This window comes from Rutidosis leptorrhynchoides, unplaced genomic scaffold (assembly GCF_046630445.1).
Source record: "Rutidosis leptorrhynchoides isolate AG116_Rl617_1_P2 unplaced genomic scaffold, CSIRO_AGI_Rlap_v1 contig471, whole genome shotgun sequence".
Classification (NCBI taxonomy): Eukaryota; Viridiplantae; Streptophyta; class Magnoliopsida; order Asterales; family Asteraceae; genus Rutidosis; species Rutidosis leptorrhynchoides.
The window spans coordinates 46084-66206 of record NW_027266704.1 but is presented as its reverse complement, the minus strand read 5'-3'; the positions used below and the strand labels follow the sequence as shown (position 1 = coordinate 66206).

General features: G+C 41.2%; 2 pseudogenes; both read right to left on the bottom strand.

The window, feature by feature from the left end:
- Positions 1-702: 702 nt before the first annotated feature.
- LOC139883908 (G-type lectin S-receptor-like serine/threonine-protein kinase LECRK1) lies at positions 703-3089 on the bottom strand (annotated as a pseudogene).
- An 11857-nt stretch (positions 3090-14946) lies between these two features.
- LOC139883907 (tyrosine N-monooxygenase-like) lies at positions 14947-17572 on the bottom strand (annotated as a pseudogene).
- Positions 17573-20123: the final 2551 nt, after the last annotated feature.

Below are 20123 nucleotides of genomic sequence, written 5' to 3'. Positions count from 1 at the left end.
AATGAATGTCGGCACTCGAGTAAAAGTTGATAATCCAAAATCAATTAATAATTTAATCACAAAAGTCGATAAATCACTCCAATAAAGATGGACAAATTCATATGAGATTCGGTAAGTTTAAGACAAAGAAAAATTAGTGAAGGATAAAATAAAAAAAAAACAATAGTAATATGCAGACTCGACATTAAATAAAAATGTCAAGAAATTACCCACAAGTTATTGAAAATCAGTTGAGGGGTAATTTTTCCTTTACTCTCATTTTCCGACACTTCTACTGGCACAAAAAAGTATTCCAATTTCTTTTAACAGGAAAGTAGAATCGTCGAATATTTCATCTGTAAGAAGTTTTACAGCAGAACGACACCGCTCACATTACGAAACATGTTTTCAAATTCAGTTGATAGGCAAACTTCCCTGTCCCCTCTCCCTCCACCCCATTCTTGCACTTTCATCGTATCCGGCAGAATGGCACTATAAGGAAACAGAGAACTTATGATCATATCTGTCTCCATTGGAAAGCAATGAATTAGTCAATATAGTTTCTGCATTATTTTAACTTCCCAGAAGAAAGAATAGCAGAGAAAGAACAATATTGGCAAACAAGCATCACGCCTCAAATAAACCTCTCAGGACAGTTTCTACACATGATATTGACAATCAAATGCATTTCTGTCAATGACAATCGCCAGTGTTGGCGAAAGTCTAGATAGCACTGAGGAAGGAAGAAGGACAAGGAGGTATGGGGATGTCCACCGTGCCTTCCAGCATCAGAAGCACCTTCCTCATCGAAGGACGGAGCGATGGCTCTTCAAGGATTCACCAAAGAGCCACTTTCACCATTCTCTCCAACTGTCTTCTGTCGGTCGATTCATCATTGACTAGTTTCTCTAGCTCGCGCTCCTGGAACAGCTGTAGGCCCATTCTTCGAGCACGGCTTCATCATCGGGAAGGCTCCATCCACACTTCTTCGGCAGCAGATGATCTCCAGCAACACGATGCCAAAGCTGTAAACATCTGCTTTCACCGTCACTGGCAAATTCTTGTGCCACTCCGGTGCAACGTAACCCCTCGTTCCTCTAATCCTTGTCATGGTGTTGGTTTGATCTGGCTTCATCAGCTTTGATAACCCAAAATCGGATATTTTTGCTCGCCTACATTCGTCGATTAGTATGTTCTGTGGCTTGATATCGCAGTGAATGATCTGGGTTTCACACTCTTCATGGAGATAGAGGAGGCCTCTGGCTATGTTTCGAGCAATTCCCATTTTTTCATCCCAGCAAGGTTGTTTCTCAGGCGTGAAGAGCAGATCCGCAAGCGACCCGTTGCTCATGTACTTGTACACCAAAAGCCTGTCGTGTCCGTCAAGACAATAACCAAGCAATTGGACGAGGCTACGGTGATGAGTCCTCCCGATAATTTTCACCTCGTTTTGGAATTCGCTTTCAACATCCGATGAGACTTCTCTAGTTTCTTAACTGCAACAACCTCGAGGCTATTCAACAGTGTGCCTTTATACACTGTTCCGAATGCTCCCCTACCAATCTCTTCGGCGAAATCTTTGGTTAGCCTCTTCAGCTCTTCATAAGTAAATGATCTCGGCGAAATATTCTCTATCATTGTAGCGCTTCCCTCCTTGGGAAGTATTTCATATAGCCCGAACGCGATACCTGTAAACAATGAATCCTGACACTGCCAGTGTCATTAATGCGAAAGCAGTAGATGATGCAATTGCAAATAGAATGGCTCTCCGAGAAGGCCTTTTCTTTCCCTCCGGCCATGAAGCCATTTGCTCCATTCCCATTAGATCCAGTCTCCCCACCTTGATGGAGAGTATGTTTGCATTATTGAGGTCTCTCCTGCCATATTTCAAAGGAAGCCTCATCTTTTTGCAGGATTGGGCATTGTATATCACTGCTTCGCAATTGCAATCCTCCAAGCATGCCTTTTGACATTCTTCGTTGGTAGAAAAAGTAAGATCAGCATACGCAGTATCCTGCCATACAGTGTTAGAGACCGGCTGAATAGTGTACCTAGGGGCTGCGTCTGCTCTCATGCAGCTATCTGCAGTGAAGTTCCTCTCGCACCCAGATGTCCAGTTCCCAGGGTTCACATATCCGAATCCTGGAAGACACTTGCACTCGAGATTTTGATCATTCATGGCGCAAAACCCGTTGAGCCCGCATAAGCCCTTGGGCATACATTTGTTGTCAGAAAGCGACCATATTTTTGACAAATCCGCATTCTGGGTCGCGTTGTACAAGTACAGTCGCAACATCCCATCAGGGTCGATTCTCAAAAGGTAGATTATTCCTTCTTTTGGAGGTCCTCTACTTGCGGTGATATTGTTCACATATGTACCTGTTGCGTTCAACAGGTAGAGAGAACCGTCATTATCGAGATATAGTGTCACATTGTCACCGACTCCGGCGGTGCCAGATGCCCAGTAAGCGTGCTCGCCCGTCTCTGGAGTAGCTACAGGATACTGCACGAGGTTTCCATCCTTTTGCATTTTGAGGCGAAACAAACCAGTCGATTGGTCGCTCTCGGAAGCGCTCGAGCACAACTGTTGGCTTGGTGATAAATGCTGGCCTGCCAAGAGGGTGTCAGTCGGCAAATCAAAAGTCTGCCATATGACGTCCCGCCTTGAGTTATACAGAACGAAATTGCCAGTGTCGAGCATAGAAGCTGAGACCGCAGTCTCCTCGGAATGGCAACAAACGTCTCTTGCGCTTCTGTAGACTGCAGGACAAGTCTCCCGTCGCTGGTGAAACGTAGGGGTGGAATTTCGTGGGACCGGAGATAGTCTCGGTTAGCGTCCAGACTATGGTTTTACGCGGAGTTCGTGGAAGGAAAACCCCGACCGCATAACCGTCGCCTCGCTGATAGAACCCGAACGCGAAGGCACCGGAAGGCGAGAGCCAGAAGGAGTTGAAGGTTGTGGTGTTGGGTGCGAGAGAAGCACCGAGGGTTATGTTGATCTGTCTTTGTGCAGTTGCAGGTGTGAAGAAGATGAATGCAGGTGCGAGAAGAAAGGGAAGCGTAGCAACCATACGAATGAAGTGCTTGCAACGAAGGGCGGAATTAGCCATTAAAGCAAACTGAGGTCTACTTTTAATGCTACAGAACTCGTTTTGTGGTGAAAACACTTAGCTCTTTGGCCCATGCTTTATAGAGCAACATCAGCTTCTAAAATGGAAATAATAACTAGAGGTCTTGACTCTAGAAAAGTCTTGTTCAAAGAAAGCATGAGACTCCAGACACGGACGTTCAAATGCCATGTTCCCAGAGATTTCTTCTTTTTTTGTTTTCATAAACTCGCTGACGCGGTGCTGTTACGACTGGATGGCTTGAGTTTAGTCCATGGTCGAACCACACCGTCTTCCAGCGGGGTTCCTAATTTCTACATTAATTACTTCCGTCGTTGTCCTTTTTTTTTTTTTTTTGCCTCTTCTTGTTTTAGCTTTGACCAACAAGTTGCTCACTTCTGTCGATTTTAGCAGCCGGGCCCACTTTTTCCGCAAGTCTCCCAGTGATTATTTAGTAAGTAGATAGAGACAGCTTCTTCTGCGGTTGACCCGTTCAAATGCGTGTGGCGAAGCACTCGGAGTTTTTTTAAGTCTTCCTTTGTTTTTTTAAGTTTGCAAGTCGTTGTCTCGTTGCGAGAACTTTTCTGGCGGAAATTGCACGCTCCAACGCCTTTTTTATTCTCCAATTTGCCACAACTTTTACTATTCCGCAGCTTTACTTATAAATGAAAATAATATGAATTGTAATTGTCATTATTCTTATCTTTTAACTATATTAAAGTGATGTGCATCATGTTCGACCAAAAAAAAAAATGCCGTGCATTATTATCATTATTATGCTATCTTTATCTATACTAAAGTGGTGGAAATAATTGCCTAAAATGTCTTAATCCTATTATAAAATGATTAATTAGCTCTAAATTTTTCGATTTAATTTTAGAAATTAAGATGATCTTTCCGGCCAATTTTGGCCAAAAATTGATAATGTGAACGCTAATCATTTTACTTGACACGGCTAGTTGACATAGACAATTTTTTTTCCTTCCTTCCTTTTTGTTGCTTTCTTTTCCTTTTTCCCTTTGATTAGCCATAGGTGAGGGCCACTCTCACTTGAGTGACCATCACCCCCACCAAATTGAGCAAGCGCATCATGGCCCTTCCAAACCACCATTTGCCTAGGTTCTCCATGGCCAATAAGGGTCACCACTGCCTACAACTAGCGATTGCAACCCTCACTTGTGGTACCAGCCATAGGGAAAAAGGAAAAGAAAGGAAAAAAATAATTTAAAAAGTTCTGAAAATTTAAAATATTACAAAAATTATTCACATCGGCATCACCAGTTATACCACGTAGGAAGGCCACTGTTCACGTCAATGGTATCTAGTTTGGCTAGAGGCAATGGACTTGCTCTTCCATTCCCGTAGTGTGAACGAGACACTAGAGTTCATACTACTTTACTAGTGAAGACTGAAAGTCATTGATCGAAATAATTTAAAGAAATGAAAAGAAGCACATTGGATGATTCATATGATGATGAAGCTCTTGCAACGTGAGGTACATTGCATAAATTTATTGTACGCAAGCCCCCTGCAATAACGGTTTACCTAACCCTTTTACCTCTTTCGGGTTCAGTTGATATGGAGAAATCCCCCATCTGATTTGATCTGATTGACCCGATGGCTACATCTAATATGTAATGAACAAATGGCTCCTTTGAGAATAAAGAGCGCAACAAAGTATTAACATTAGTAATGCCGGTAATCATGACTAATGACAGCGATGGCTCGGCAACACTCGATCCTTAAATCGGTCTCTCCCATTGAGGAGGAAGAGAATGATCTCGTTGGTACACGATTTCCGCTACACCAGCACGTTTCAATGCTTTACCAGTCACCCATTGGCTCGAGCCCTGCCGCCAAGCCGAAACTAAGCTTGTAGCAGTTGACGGGAGCTTTTATTTCACAAGTAGCGACTCCGTTGGCCAATACATTGCCTAGGGCTAATAAGAAAAGCAAGCAACATTTCAAAGCTATAGTTGAGAATCGGATTTGTAATAACAAAATATGAGAAAAAGATAGGGAGAGAGAGACGAGGCAATCGTGAAGAGTTGGTGGATATATGTATGCATATGTATGATGTGTAGGGAAAAGTGTCAAAAATATCTCAAATCTATTGTATTGATATCAATATAGTCCAAAATTTTATAATAATGTCAATTTAGTTCTAAACTTTTCATCTTGGTATCAATTTAGTCTTGAACATTTTAATTGTACCAATTTAATCCTAAATCTTTTGAGATAATACTAATATAGTTCTAAACATTTTAATTTTGCGTCAATTCAGTCCATTCAGCTAATTTTAGTCGGATGTTGTTGATGTGGACTCCAGCCAGCTTACATGACATCACTGACACTGATTTGGATACTTTGTAATAATATTTTAATTTTTTTTATTTATTCTGATTTTTTTTTTCTCATTCCTTTCTTCTTCCTTTATGCGGTGGCTGGCCACTGGTCACAAGCAATGGCTGGCCACCAACCATGGTTAGCCTCGCCTACGCCAGGACAGCCCCGACAATGGCTCCCCTCGCAAAATCTAACAAGGCTGACCCTTGCCCAAGCCAGGACAACCTTATAGGGTATCATCTTGGCTTAGGCGACGGAAGCCTTCATTGGGGCTCAACCTTGCCATGGCCAGGCAAGGCCAACCCGCCTAGCCATTGTTTGTGGCTGGTGACCAACTGCTACCTAAAGGAAGAAGAAATGAAGGAGAGAAAAAAAAAAAAAAAGAGAGAAAAAAAATCAGAAAAATAATAAAAAAATTGAATAATTATTATAAATTATCTACGCTAGCACTGACGGTGTCATGTAAGCTAACCAGTGTCTATGTTAGCAACATCTAGTTAGATTAGCCAAGAGGACTTAATTGACAATAAGTCAAAAAATTTAGGACTAAATTGGCATGATTAAATGATTTAGAATTGAATTGACACCAAGTCAAAAGATTTAGTACTAAATTGGCACCAATGAAATAGGTGTAGTACTTCTCTAACACTTTTCTCATTATACGTATGTAGGTACAATAGATAGGTGAGGGAATGGAAGAACTTTGCATCGAATAGTTTTAATTTAATGTAATTATCGTTTCACCAAGTGAAAATCTTAAAGTAGGGATGAAATTGATGGATTTTGAAAAAAAAAAAAAGAAAGAAGAAGAAGGGGTTGTTTGTTGATTTTGAATAGAAATATAAATGCGTGTAAAAGTAAAGAAATTCAAATGTAGGTACTGTAAATCAAAGGTTGCAAGAATGGTAAAGGGTATGGGAAATTTAAAGCGTTGGAAAGATAAATTTGCAGGAACTTCAAAAAAGAATTTGCTAGAAGAAACCATAAAGAGCTGGTGCATGTATCTTTATATTTACATATAAGTAATTAATATTAAGTTAGATTACAGTCGTTCCTTCCTCACCTCATATATGTATATATTAAGATATATGTATGATGAATAGGTCAGGGAACGAAAGGACTTAGCATCGACTACCTGAAAAGTTCTAATTTGATGTTCTATATAAATATTAGGATAGGTTTGTTTCATAGAAAAGTCAAGATTTAAAATATAATTTTCAAAAAATGAGTGGTTATATAGCTTAGAAAATACTCTATGAGGTATAACTCCCCAAGACAGTAAAGAATTACAGAAATCACCATGAGCCTGGGACTTGAAGAACCTCGACTTGATAGAGCTTATTTTCGTCATCGTTGTCCTTCTCTTCAGAACGTGATTCAGACTCAGCCACTGGTGTTGCTAAGGGCTCTCCCTCTTTCTCCTTACCCTTGCAAGAAGTTTCAGCCTTACTCGGCTCAGATTGTACTGATTTCTCAGGGATGATCGTCCTTGGTCTCATCCTTTGAAACCTTACTGATATCCTCCATCAGTAACTTTGACCGTCCTCCATTGGCGAACCCCTGAATTGCTTTTTCTATGGATTCAACATCCAACAAAGTACATCAGAATTTTGGGAAAATTATTCAAAAAGTCATAAACCAATTACATATTTGCCAATTTAATTCTAAACATTTTAATTTTATCAATTTTGACCGAAAATTGCTATCATGGATACCGTCAGTGCCATGTAGAACTATTGATACTGACATTAACAATTTCTAATAATATTTTAATATTTTTTGAATTTTTATTATTTTCCTGTTATTATTTTTCTTTTACTTATTTTCCTTTTGCTAATGGCTAGCCACTGGCCATGGCTAGTTAGTTGGTCTCACCTGCCACAGGTGAGGCTCGGCCAAGCAAGGGCAAGCCCCAGCAAGAGGGGCCCTTGCCCAGGTGAGGCCCTACGTGGGTCGACCTTGCCCAGGTCAAATCTAGCGAGGCCAACCCTCACCCAACCTAGGGCGGCTAAGGCAAGAGTCAATTGGATGATGGCCACGCCGAGCAAGGCCACCCTAGCTTAGGTGAGGGCCGGCCTTGCCAAATTGGGCCTGGCTCACGGCTAGCCTTGCCTAAGCCAGGGCAGCATCGCTTAGGCGAAGGCGATAGCTGACAAAGCTGCCTTGGCCTGGGTGAGGGTCGGCTTAGGCAAGGGTTGGTGTCATGCCCCGACCCTCCGAAAACGTGCACATCCTTCTTGGTCGATTAATAACGACGTTCATAGGATGTATCGTCGATCCATTCATTTAATATACTCATGCGGAAGCATATATGTCGCGACCTCTTTTTTCTCGACACCCGCAATCGGGTACGAGCACTTAAGGAGGCTAATGGCTCGGCTGAAATTGGTTAAGCCCGGACTCTCCCAAGTCCACCAATTCACGACTTAATGGTTCAAGTTTTTAACTTATAAAACAATTTTCAAAATGGAGTCGCCACTAATCGATTTGGGGTGGGTTGATTAGAAACCCAAGCGAAGTATCGAGAGAAATACCCACTTCTACGCAACTAGAGAAATTAGGATCAGGGACTTGATTACACTAGTTAATCACTAATGTCCTTTCGGTGCCTAATCTTGTTTAAACCCTAAGATTTTTTGGATGTTCGAGGGATTTTCCATGCATTTTCAAGAGGAAAAACATTTTTTTGAGTCTTTTTCTAATTTTTTTGACATAAAACGGATTTTTTTTTGGGATTTTTTTGGTAATTTTTGGAAAAATACAAGTCTTTTTGGCTTTTTCTGAATTTTTTTGGCTTTTTCATGAATTTTTGGATTTTTTTTTTTGGATTTTTGGCATTTTTGGAAAATATGAATTTTTTTTGATTTTTTTGATTTTTTTGATTTTTCGGAAAATAAAATATTTTTTAATATTTTTCAAAATATTTTCGGAAAATAAATTATTTTTTATTTTCTCCATTTTTTAGAAAATAAAACATTTTTCAACACTTTTTAAAATATTTTTGATTTTCTGGAAATTAAACATTTTTGATTTTTTTAAAAATAAATTATTTATTTATTATTTATTAGAATATTATTTTATGTTAAAAATAATAAAACAAAACCAACCCGGGTTGGATCCATGGGTTGGGTCCGACCCGGGCCGGCGACCTGAATGAGGACGGGCCCGCGACGCGGGCCCGACTCGGATTTTTTCATCTTTTTTCCTTTTTTTATTTTATTAAAATGACGACGTGGCTGGGCGTTTGGAGACGCCTGGCCCGACCCAATGACCCAGCCTGACAACCCGCTCTACGACCCGCTTCCCGCCGCCCCGAAATTTCGCGAAACCCTACCCAGCTCCGAGGCCTGGATCCGATTCGACGACCCAGAAAATCGCAAACCCTAGGGTTTGCGAATCCACGGCGCCGAAGGGGAGGGGGGAACCCAGGTGTTCGGCGGCGACAGAGACTACGGCGGCGACGACGAAGGTGGCAACGGCGACGGCGACAACGGCTATGATGAACGATGATGCTTTTTTACCTTCTCTTGAATGGGGACGGTGACGGCAGGAGGGCAGTTTGCGACGATGGAGAAACGACGAGCAACGATGGCGACGGCGAGACCTGAGCTTGGTCAAATCTGGCCGGAACACTCTCTCTCTCCCTCGGGTTCGCTCGTCAAGCTCCCCGAAGTCTCTCGGGGACTCCTCCGAGCTCACCACACCACGGTTGGCCTGCACTCGAGCTCCCCGAAGTCTCTCAGGGGACCCCGAGCTCCGGAGGCCTCTCTCTCTCTCTCTCTCTCTGTGTCCCCTCTTCGTCGGGGATGGAGGGCCTGTTTATAGGCCGAGGGGTGGCCGGTCGATGGAGCTCAACCGTCAGTTGCCACGGCCTTCGCCAGCCGAACCGGCGTCCCATCCGACGCCAGTTGCCCTTTGCTTCCACATGCGTTGTTGCTGCTCTTCCCCTCCACTTCGGCGTCGCGCCCCCTGCGCGTGCGCTGCAACTGCGCGAGGAAGAAGAAGACTCGGCTGGGCTGGGTTGACACGGAATGGGCCTCACGGGCCCATGCGAGGGCTTTTCTGCTTTCTTTTTGCTTTTGTTTTTTTTTTTGTTTTTTGTTTACTTTTATTTGTTTATTATTCCAAAAAAAGACAAGATAAATAAAATAAAAACTTAATTAATAAGATAAAATAAACTTAATTAAAATTTGAGGTGTCAACAATATAAATAATCCCTAGACAATAAAACAATGGGATAAGAAAGTAGGGCAAATTTTTCTCAAAATACATTTTTATAAACACACAGGTTTATACATAGAAGCCTACAACAAGGAATCAGCTTTCAACAAAAGAGAAATGTCCTATGACTAGCTAGTCAGACATGCTAGCTGATTCTCCGAGCTTCACCTTTTGAACTTTAGGCCTTGGGTTCCCCACCGCTTTCAACTAGAGGCTTGAAAATGGTTATACAATAACTAGTGAGACAACGCCTCAACAAGTTCTACCCCTTAAGACCTAATTAGGAAGCCAATATGCCCTAAATGCTGCCTAAGCATAACATAAGTCAGAGGACTTACCTTAGCCTCAATTCCATCTTGCAAATCAACGCTATTTACAGATACCTTATATCACATCACTCAATAAATTTATAACATCATATCAAATCATTGATCAATCGATCTAGTTGATTACATGTCATCTCGACCATTTTCTTGGTCGACTCATCTCATTTACTCAAATTCAATGTTTAATTACGGCTCAACGAGCACACCCTATACAGTCATCTCAATTACTCACATTCAATGCTAAATTACAGCTCAACAAACACGGCTTACTAAAACTTTGGCGGTAATGCTAAATTACGGCTCAACAGGCACGGCTTACTAATTCTTTGGCTATTAATGCTGAATTACGGCTCATCCGGCACAATCGATTCCAAATTCGGTGATAATGTTGAATTACGGCTCAGCGTGCACAACCGAGTCCAAGTTCGGTGGTGGTGCTTAATTACGGCTCAATGAACACAACCTAGATTAGGTGATAACCTATGGTCCAATGGACATAACAGTACTTCGGCGGTTTTCTTGATCTAACCCAATGTCATATGATTATTCACCCACGACCAACAACATTACACTCCTCAAATAAATTTCTCAATTAACACATTATCTCAACCTATTTTCCTTGGGTTAAGAGTACCTGTTAAAAATGATCGTGTGTAGATATACGGTCGGCCTCAGTCAAAATATAATAATTTTACCTTTTTGAATATCTCACTAGTTTCAACAGCCCATAACATATTTTTGGCGCTATAAATCAACGCCCAGTAATTTTCCCATCAATTACCAAAAGTGAGAATTAGCGAGCAAAACTCACTTGTTTAAAAGTGGAGACTAGATCACTACAATGATGGTGCGACAACAGTCGAACTTGGGCTCACGATGACACCGACGAACTTGGATTGGGCCTTAAACTGGCCCAACACAACTCAGCAAGGCTAAGCTTCGGCCTTGGGCTTCTGTAGGGCTGCTGGTCGTAGGCTTGGGCTTGGAATTGGGTTTCTAATGGGCTGGACCCAAAGCTGAAGTTGTGGACTGGATTGCTGAAATTCATGGGCTTGGGCTGCTGAATTCTTGGGCCGAAGTTGGGCTGAACTTCATGTGGACTTGTCTTCAGATGGGCTGGGCTGAGGAACCTAATAATTCCACAGCCAAAGCTGGGCTGAAACTGAACTTGCGTGGGCTTTACTGCGGGCTTTGCTGGCTTGACGCTGCTCTTGCAAGGGACGTCGATGCAGCAAGGAAACGGAGCGGAGATGGGGCACGATCGTTGGCAGCTTGATTGAAGTGCGGACGAAGATGCTGGATTTTCTTGCAGGCTGAACGTGCTCGGCTTCAATTTTCGGTTTGAGGGAAAAGAAACGTGGACGGCGTGGCAGCAAGATGGAGGGTCTTCGGTGGGATTTGCTGGCGTAAGTGGAGTCAACAAAATGGGCTTCAATTGAGTGTTGACCGAGTGGGTTGCTTCGGTCTTCTACTGGACGTCGTGGATGAAGAGGAGAAATCGGTGGAGTTCATGGGCTGAAGTGTGGGCTGTTTGGTGAGTGGGGAAAATCGTGGGTGCTGAAAATGAAGGGGGGAGGCAGCGGGGAAAAGAAAAAATGGAGATGATGGGCTGAACCAAAGAAAAGAATGAATAAGAGAGACAGAAGAATGGTCGACTGCGGCTTGAGGGGGAGGATACGCACGCACGCCAGGGGAAAAGAAATGATCGGCAGAGAGAGAGGGGGAAAGAAAGAGAAGAAAGTCAAAGGGAAAAAAATATCTAAATGATGATTATCATGCCCCTAAAGTCTTCATGCATTTCCCCTTTTCCCCCATATTACTTTCTAGAGAAGTAAGTCTACAAATAATCCATTTTGATGCCCAAAAGTTGCACCCCTGTCAAGCTCCGAATTTCACTCAACTCTTGGCCTCAATTTCTTGAGCAATTTTCTAAATTAAGGTCCAATTTCGATGAAGAAAAATCTCGTACAATTTTCTACAAGTCTCCGATACTCAAAGGCTCGGCTTGGAATTCCAAATTTTCTTTAATTTGGCCCATCCGAATCTCTGCTAATTTTCCGCAACGGCCGAAATGGTTTTCCGTAAAAATCCCTGAATCTCTAAAAATTCTTCGAAGGATGAGTCAGCGATTCTAAAATAATTTGTGACAAGATAGAATTTTCAATTTCTGAAATTGGGTTCAAATTCACGGTTAATTTCAATCTGGCGCGTTTTTAGCGTAACCTAGGCTATCGGGTAGCTTTCAAAATTTTTTAGTGCAAATGACCCGTGGTCGATTTTCTTCGAGCCCCAATGTACCACTTCAATACATTTGCAACTTTTGATGGTCGTGAAAAGCTCAAGGTTTCAATTACGGGTACAAGGTACCCAAAATGACAAAAAATCGGTCTAGTGCCGATCGACGAGAATTTTGCTATCAAGTAGAATCACCCACGCTCTGATTACATATCTCAGTCAAATCGACCTATCCATGATCTCTTATCGATTTTGACAATGCTGTAATGGCCCTTGCAAACTAGCACGGTTGCGCAGTCGACTTCTAGTCGAATTTTCAAGTCCATAGCATTAAAATCTCTTAATAACTTCCTTAGATAGTCTAATTATCTCATGAGTGATCGGCTTTGAAAATAGCACTATAAACGCGTGATGAAAAGCCCGATTTATTCAATTGAAAACAGTATTGAAATTTCAAGATGTCATAGTTGGTCTCGCCTAGCTTGGGTGAGGCTAGCCCTCGTCAAGGCTCACCTTTGCTCGGCCAAGCCTTGCCTATATCAAGTGAGCCCAGCTAGTTGACCGTGGCCAATGGCCAATAGTTGGCCACTAGTAAAAGGGAAAAGAAGAAAGCAAAAAAGAAAAAATAATAAAAATTCAACCAATATTAAAATATTATTTAAAATTGTCCATGTCAACATTTGCAGTCATACATAAGGGTGTGCAAATAACCAAGAACCGCTCGAACTGCTTGGAACCAAACCAGAATAGACTGGAATCGATGTTTCCCAAGAGAACTAGTTTGGTTCTCGATTCTAATTTTTTTAGAACCGATGGGTATTGGTTCAATTCCTGATTATAAGTGTGGAGCTGCTCACCCCCCCCCCCCCCCATATGTACTGAACTAGTAGTATACTAATATATAAATTTAATTTTTAAGAAAAAATTCCAACCCAAAATATTAAGAGAAATGAAAACATTGAAATCCTTAATATAAGGGCTCAACCCCCATTAACTGAGTGCTCATCTCGTCTCACTCTCACTTCTCATGGCCTCAATTCTCAAGCTCAACGCCTATCGACTCATAGTCTCGACTCTCAACTTTTAATATGAGTCCAATCTTTGTACTAATATTGTAATTAAGAATAGAGAAGTTATTTATTTTTTGCTTTACTTTGGCTTGTTAGAAAATGTTGCACTGAGTGCGTGAAGCTTGGTGGGACTGGTTCCATGGACCTACTCATGAACTGGATAGTTTGGTTCTCGGGTGGGTCCATGGAACCAACAAACAATTCTCAATTCCAATTTTTTGGAATGGGTCCTTAATAGGCGATCCTTATTCTAGGGTGAGAACGGTCTACCTAGACCATGCTCACTCCTAGTCTTACATAGTATCGTTGGCATCTATGTTAGCGATTTCTTGCCAAAATTGGTCGGTGGACTCAATTGACAAGAAGTGAAAGGACTCAATATTAGATTGACAAAAGTAAAAATTTTAGGACTAAATTAGCAAAAGTGCAAAAGGTTTAGGACTTTTTGGACATTTTTCCCTTAGAATTTCCAATAAATGTAAAATTGGAATCTTTCGGACACCATAGTCGTAACTTAGTGTATGTTTGCATTCTCGATCTTAGACCTAAGCACAAATTGTCACACCAACAACACTTCTCAAGATATTACAATTTTAGTATGGTTAATAAGACAATTGACAAATGTAAAGCTTTCTCTGTATTTGGATTTTTGCACTATGGATCTCTCTTTCTCCAGCGTCTTGTGGATCTCATTTTATACTTTTCAACATCCAATCTACTCGTTGGACAATCTTCACGAGGATCATTCTTCAAGTTGACCATTGGACAATTGTCGAGCAACTCAATTTAGCCATTGAAGTCAATAAATTGGAGTCTTGTATATTTTGTCGCTCACACAATAAAATCTTTGGTTTCCAAAAATAGAGCGATTATGAAAAGTAACTTATCTTTATGATGATTGTCAATCAACCAAAATATTACGTGTAATTGCTATCTTCTGCATAGATAATCTTTGAGATTGATGATCAATCACTTTCTTCCAAGATATGAATCCATACCTGATCATAAGCTGTCAAAAGGTGAGATAACTTATCTCGGAATGTTATCCCCAAAGCACGTAGTGAGGCTATTATCCTGATATTAGCAATTCCTAGTTATATCTGGCTTTTCGGTTATATCAAACTCCCACTTATATGAGGCTTCTAGTGGTAACAAACTTCGATTATATTAAGTTTCCCAATTATATCCAATTGCGTCTCGTACTTTGAGTATGATGGTGGTGTAGATCTTGTAAAATATTTACCTCAGTACCTCTAAATCTTTTTGAACTGCCTATTCTTCCAGACTTGTTCACATAAGTTGTTCCAACTATTTCGAATCTTTTCACTTTGCACATCTGAGTTCCTTTTACATCAATATTACTCAAGGCATAAACAATGCTTGCATATATTAAGCTTGTAAGGAATCACGGATTGTTTTGTCAACTTCAAAAAATAATAGAAGGTTTTCTTGATAGAAACTACCCGTGGATCCTTTTACATAAACACAATAGACCTCTTTTATTTGAATTATATGATGCATGAAATATTTAACATTAGATTGTTTTCACAACAAATAGCCTATAATAATTCTATATTGAGAAGGTTATGTTCTGAGATGTCACATGGAAAGATCAAGGTTCCCAATACACATGTCCTGCACATACTAAAGTCACATACTTCTCTATATTGGATAGAGATGTCTTGCCAAGCACGGCTTTGTTTGAGCAACCAATGGCTCGGCGAGGGACAAAGTCATCCTTTGACTCCTTAAGATTGATGCTCGAATCATTAACGAGTAGACTCCAGTAAAAACCCTGGATTAGCCTAGCAAGAAGCATCACTGTCATCGTTGTCCCAAGCTGCGTGGCAATGCACCCGCGCCGGCCCATGCTGAAGGAAATGAATTGCAGGTCGGGCTCTGCGAGCACGACTTCCTCGGTGTCACTTGTGATATGCCGCTCAGGCTTGAACTTGAGGGGTTCGTCCCACACTTTAGGGTTTCTGCCAAGACTCATCCGGCTAATGAGGATGTGGCTTCCCTTGGGGATACGGTAGCCGGCCATGACCGCATCCGACAGGGCGACGTGCGGGACATTAAAGGGCGCGATTGGGTGGAGCCTAAAGGCCTCCCTAGCACATGCTTTGATGCAGTTGAGCTGGGGGATATCGAACTCTTGGACTAATCTCTCCTTTCCCACAACCCTATCTACTTCTTCTTTGGCTTTCTTAAGGAGTTCAGGCCGATTTATCATCTCCGCCATTGTCCATTCCACTGCGTTTGATGGATTGTCCACCGCGGCCATCATAATTTCCTACACATGTCAAGATGCACAAATACGTCTGCATCTTAAGTTAACTCGAAATCTAATTTATAACCACAATATGCAAATAAAAGTAAAGTTAAATATGTACGGATTATAGGAAAATCTTCCTAAGGATCTTTTGGGACAGTTTAACGACACTGACTTTAGGACCCCAAGATATTGAATTCATAACTTATAAGTAACTTTATATATAGAGAGGTAAGTCTTTCTTTAGGATTTTTTGGGGGTAGTTGTAAGGCTCTATTCGTACAATTTTAGTGACAAAGTCGTCTTAACCAAATATATAACCTCCTATAGTTTGCTAAGAAAGAATAATTTTCTCATCGTAGCCAGTGCTTTAACTTCATGAGGCGTTAGCAATGACTTCCCTTGTGAGTCTTTAAGCATAACAAGAACATCCAGCAAGTCTTAAGGCTCTGTTCTATTGCTATGCGAACTCGTATCGTCCCTCCATCGTTTGAGTTTGTCGTTTATTATGGGCTCATGTAACTTTTGAAAGTCCTCGTGCAATCTTTCACTACCTTCTTGTTGAAATATGTCTCGAGTTTGAGTCCAATGCAAAATTACGAATATTCCAAATTGGATATGTTTTGGATGTTGAAATTGAACAAAGAAAATCTGAAGATCAACTTCCCAAATTTGAATCTGCGTTGGAGAGTCTGGCTACTAAAATAGGAAAGTCCAACTTTGACTAAGACTCGGATTTTGTTTAAAATATACAAAGATATGTTTTGGATAGGAAACAAAATCCTATGAGAAGTTGGCAAAAGAATAAGGGTTTTACTTATATATGGACTGGAGGCCATGGGTGATAGAGGTGGATCACAAATTGTCTTGAAGCGCCGCGTGAGTGCTTGGTGTTTCGCCGTTGATCGTGAAGAATTGGTCTTGAAGCGCCGCCTCATTGTCGAGTGCTTGGGACGGATTTTTCTTTATCGTGAATTACATCCAAGAAGGTTTAATGTAAATCTTGTGGTAAGATTTGCATGTAATTCCTTCGTGAGATTGAAAGATTATTTTTTGAGAAATTTCGGGGCTAAACACTGTGTGTGTTATTGGGTGTAATTGAGGCTTGGGAAACACCGAGAGAGTGTTTGAGTGACTCGAGTGTGTAATCTCCTTGTATCGCTTAATCTATAGTGAAATTCGCTGCTGCTCTCCCCGTGGACGTAAATCTTTACGACTAAACCACGTAAATCTGGTGTCCGATTTATTTTCTTTTTCCGTCTATATTTTGTTCGATCGCTCGCCTTAATTGCAACACTTCTCATGCCCGTCAAGGTCAAGCCCCACCAGGAAGGGGAAGTAATCCGAAACACATAATGTCTAGAGATAATTTAGCGCATTGAATAGTGCGTCCACATGTTGTTCTTCATCAATGGTTGGTCCTCCATCTTTCCTTGCTTTGCCAAAGTACCTCTTGTTGAACACCAACCTTCTTATCATATTCCCACAGTAGTGCCTTGTTGTATGCCTCAAGTTCACCTGCCCTAGGCTTTTGCATTGGTTGAAGACATGCTTCACTAGGTTGTCGGCTTCCTCGGCCCTCTTGTCATGGAGCCACTTGTGTCGCGGTGGGCATATTATCTCTGACGTCAAGACCCGCCTCATCTTCTTCCACTGCTTCCCAAAGGGAGAGATGACGGCGGTCACGTAGCCACCACTGAACCCTTGGGCCGCCATCGAGATAGGCCTCGACGCGAACGTGGCATCCTTCTTCTTGAGGAACTCCTGAGCGATCTTAGGGTCGGTTACGGTAATGACGTGCGTATTCCCTATGCGGAAGCATGCGATGCCAGTGTCCATCTCCTCCATCCAACGAAGGATCCACCGGGCAGTGGGCTTGTTCCAGACCATGTGTGGGGCGCAGCCAACCACTGGCCACGGGGCGGGCCTTGGAGGGAGTGGGAGAGGCTCGGATTTTCCTTTACCGCTTTTGCACCAAAATTGTTTGATAATATTGCATAAGATGACTAGTGCCATGAGAAGTAAGGCATAGGTCAAGGTGGCAAACTCGTCATCATGGCGGCAGTAGAGTACCGTCAATACGCTGGCTAGTCTTGGGCCTACGGGAGATTAAAAGACTAGGATTTTGGGAAAAACGAAGAACATATGATAGGTGTACACGAACTCACACACACATATATAGATGTGGCTACATGGGGAGGCTGAAATCGACCACTCAATTGCTGGCAAGCTAGTTAGCATCCAAAAGAATTGTAATTTAATGTAATCAATCCGAATAGATTTGCATGGAATTAACAACTTTATTCAATTAGAATGAGTGTATTCTGAAAGTGCTAGTATGAACACCTAAAGGGGAGTGAATAAATGTAAAAACAGATTCTGCAAAATGCAGTGAAAACATTTACCTTTAACCTGAGTTTGAATAACAACAGACTTTTGAAACTAAGTCTGAAGAGCAGCAGGTTTTGAACAAGATCAGACTTTAGCAGTTGTTGACACCTAAATTTTGACGATTTAGTTTATTTATTTATTGCATAGGAAATTATGGGTTAATTTTATTAATTGCATAGCATATAGATTTAAATTACATTTTTTTTTTGCATTTTTTGCATTTTATTGACTGGTGGCGGATGAGTTCGAATTAGATGGATCAGACCCACGAAGCGAGCAAGTTGGCCCAAGCCTGTGTTTTTTTTTTAATAATTAAAAATTATCTCATGAGAATATTATATTTTACAATTTTTCTGAGATATGAATCTTTTTTGGATAGGTTAGATGAGTAAAAAAAATATTGCGATTTGGCTTTGAAGGATTTGGATTTAGAGAAAACTTTTATCTTAATCTCGAATCCTTATCAATAAGGGATGAATTTTTTGGAAAATATTGCGAATGTTGATTCGAGGAAGAATTTGAAAATCCAATTCCTTCCCTATAAAAGGCCATCCGCGTATGAGCACAAGAGGGGGTTTCTCTTTGTAAAAAAGGGAAAAAAGTGAAAAGAGAGAAAACAAAGAGGAAGGCTTCGGTTCGTGAGAGTGGTAAAAAAAAGTGAAAAGAGAGAGTACGAAGGAAGAGGGAGAGTGACGTGAGAGAGGGAGAAGAGGGAAAGAGAAAAAAAGCAATTGACAAGACCCCTACTGTTCATCTCCTCCAAGGGGGTTCTTTTGCTGCATATCCGCACTGCCGGTCCCCTACATTGCCAGTCTCCAGGTTGCACCGCCGGCCTTCGAGCAGCAACGCCGCCCTCGCTTTCGCCAGTGATCTGCCTCAGCCTGCCCAGCGCTAGATTTCCCTTGCTGCCGAGCCACCGCCGCCCAAGCGACACCCCTGATCTGACCGATCTGCCCGCGTTGGTCCGAGATATGCCATCTTGCCCCGCCGCGCCTCCTCCGCGAGCAACTCGCGATGTCAGCTGTCTACGACTATCCTCCGCTCGTTCGCCAGCAATGACCCACAACGCCCAAGCCTGCCGTGCCCACGCCGCCGAGCACCAACGCCGATCCGCCCAACGCCGACCCCTGCCCGTCCTAACCCGAGTCTCCCTACCTCAACTCCTGTGTTGCTACCATCGTTGGTTCACTTGGCCAGAGCCTCCTTTGCCGAACCGATTAGCCGGCTCCCCTTGGAGATCCACAGCTGTGAGTGGAAAGGAAAGAAAAAAAAAAACAGAAAAAAAAAAGAAAATCTAATTTGGTGGTTTTTCTTTTCTTTTATTTTACCTTTTTTTAATATTTTGTTTTAGTGGAATTGTTCCTTAATATATCATTGATATCCCAACATGAAATAGTCGCTCAAGCTAGGGATTGACAGTCCGATTTTCGCGCCCGAAATCCGACTTGCAATCTCTTATAAAAATCGACAATCCAATCTCAAGCCCGAGATTTGATTCGCGATTTAATTTAAAATTGGCCAACCCGATCTCATGCGCGAGATATGGTTCGCTAATTTTTGGATATCAATCTTATCTTGTTTAATTTGCCATCGTTAAATTAGTTGAGTCAATCTTATTTTCGTAAAAGAAAAATCCAAAAAATACTTGAGTTAGGAATAGATTTGCTTTAGAATATTCATAGTCTTAGGTTTAAAATCGCAATCTTATTTCCAATTTTTAAATAAAAAATCCAAAAAAAGAAAGTGCAATCATTTAGGTTGTTAGTTTTTTTATTAGAATTGCATGTTTCATTTAGATCATCTTTTTTAGATAAATGGCATTTTAGATTTAGATAATGTCTTAGTTTAAATTAGGATTTAATATGACTTAATCCCTAGTTTAAATTAGATAGAATCTTAATCTAGCTAGATCATTTCAAATTTCATAAAATTTGTCTTAGGATAAATTAGTTGCAATTTCTAGGATAGATTGCATTTTTAAAATAAAAAATGTCATTTGCATGTCATATAGAATTAGGTTCATGAAATGCATGTCATTTTAGTGATTATTATTAGGTTCATTTATAATTAGAAATTGTCCGTTATTAGATTAGGTCATTTAATAAATGTCTTGTGACATATAGCTCGCGTATTAAATTATATGCTGCATATCATCTTAGTTAAATAATTTTGTATG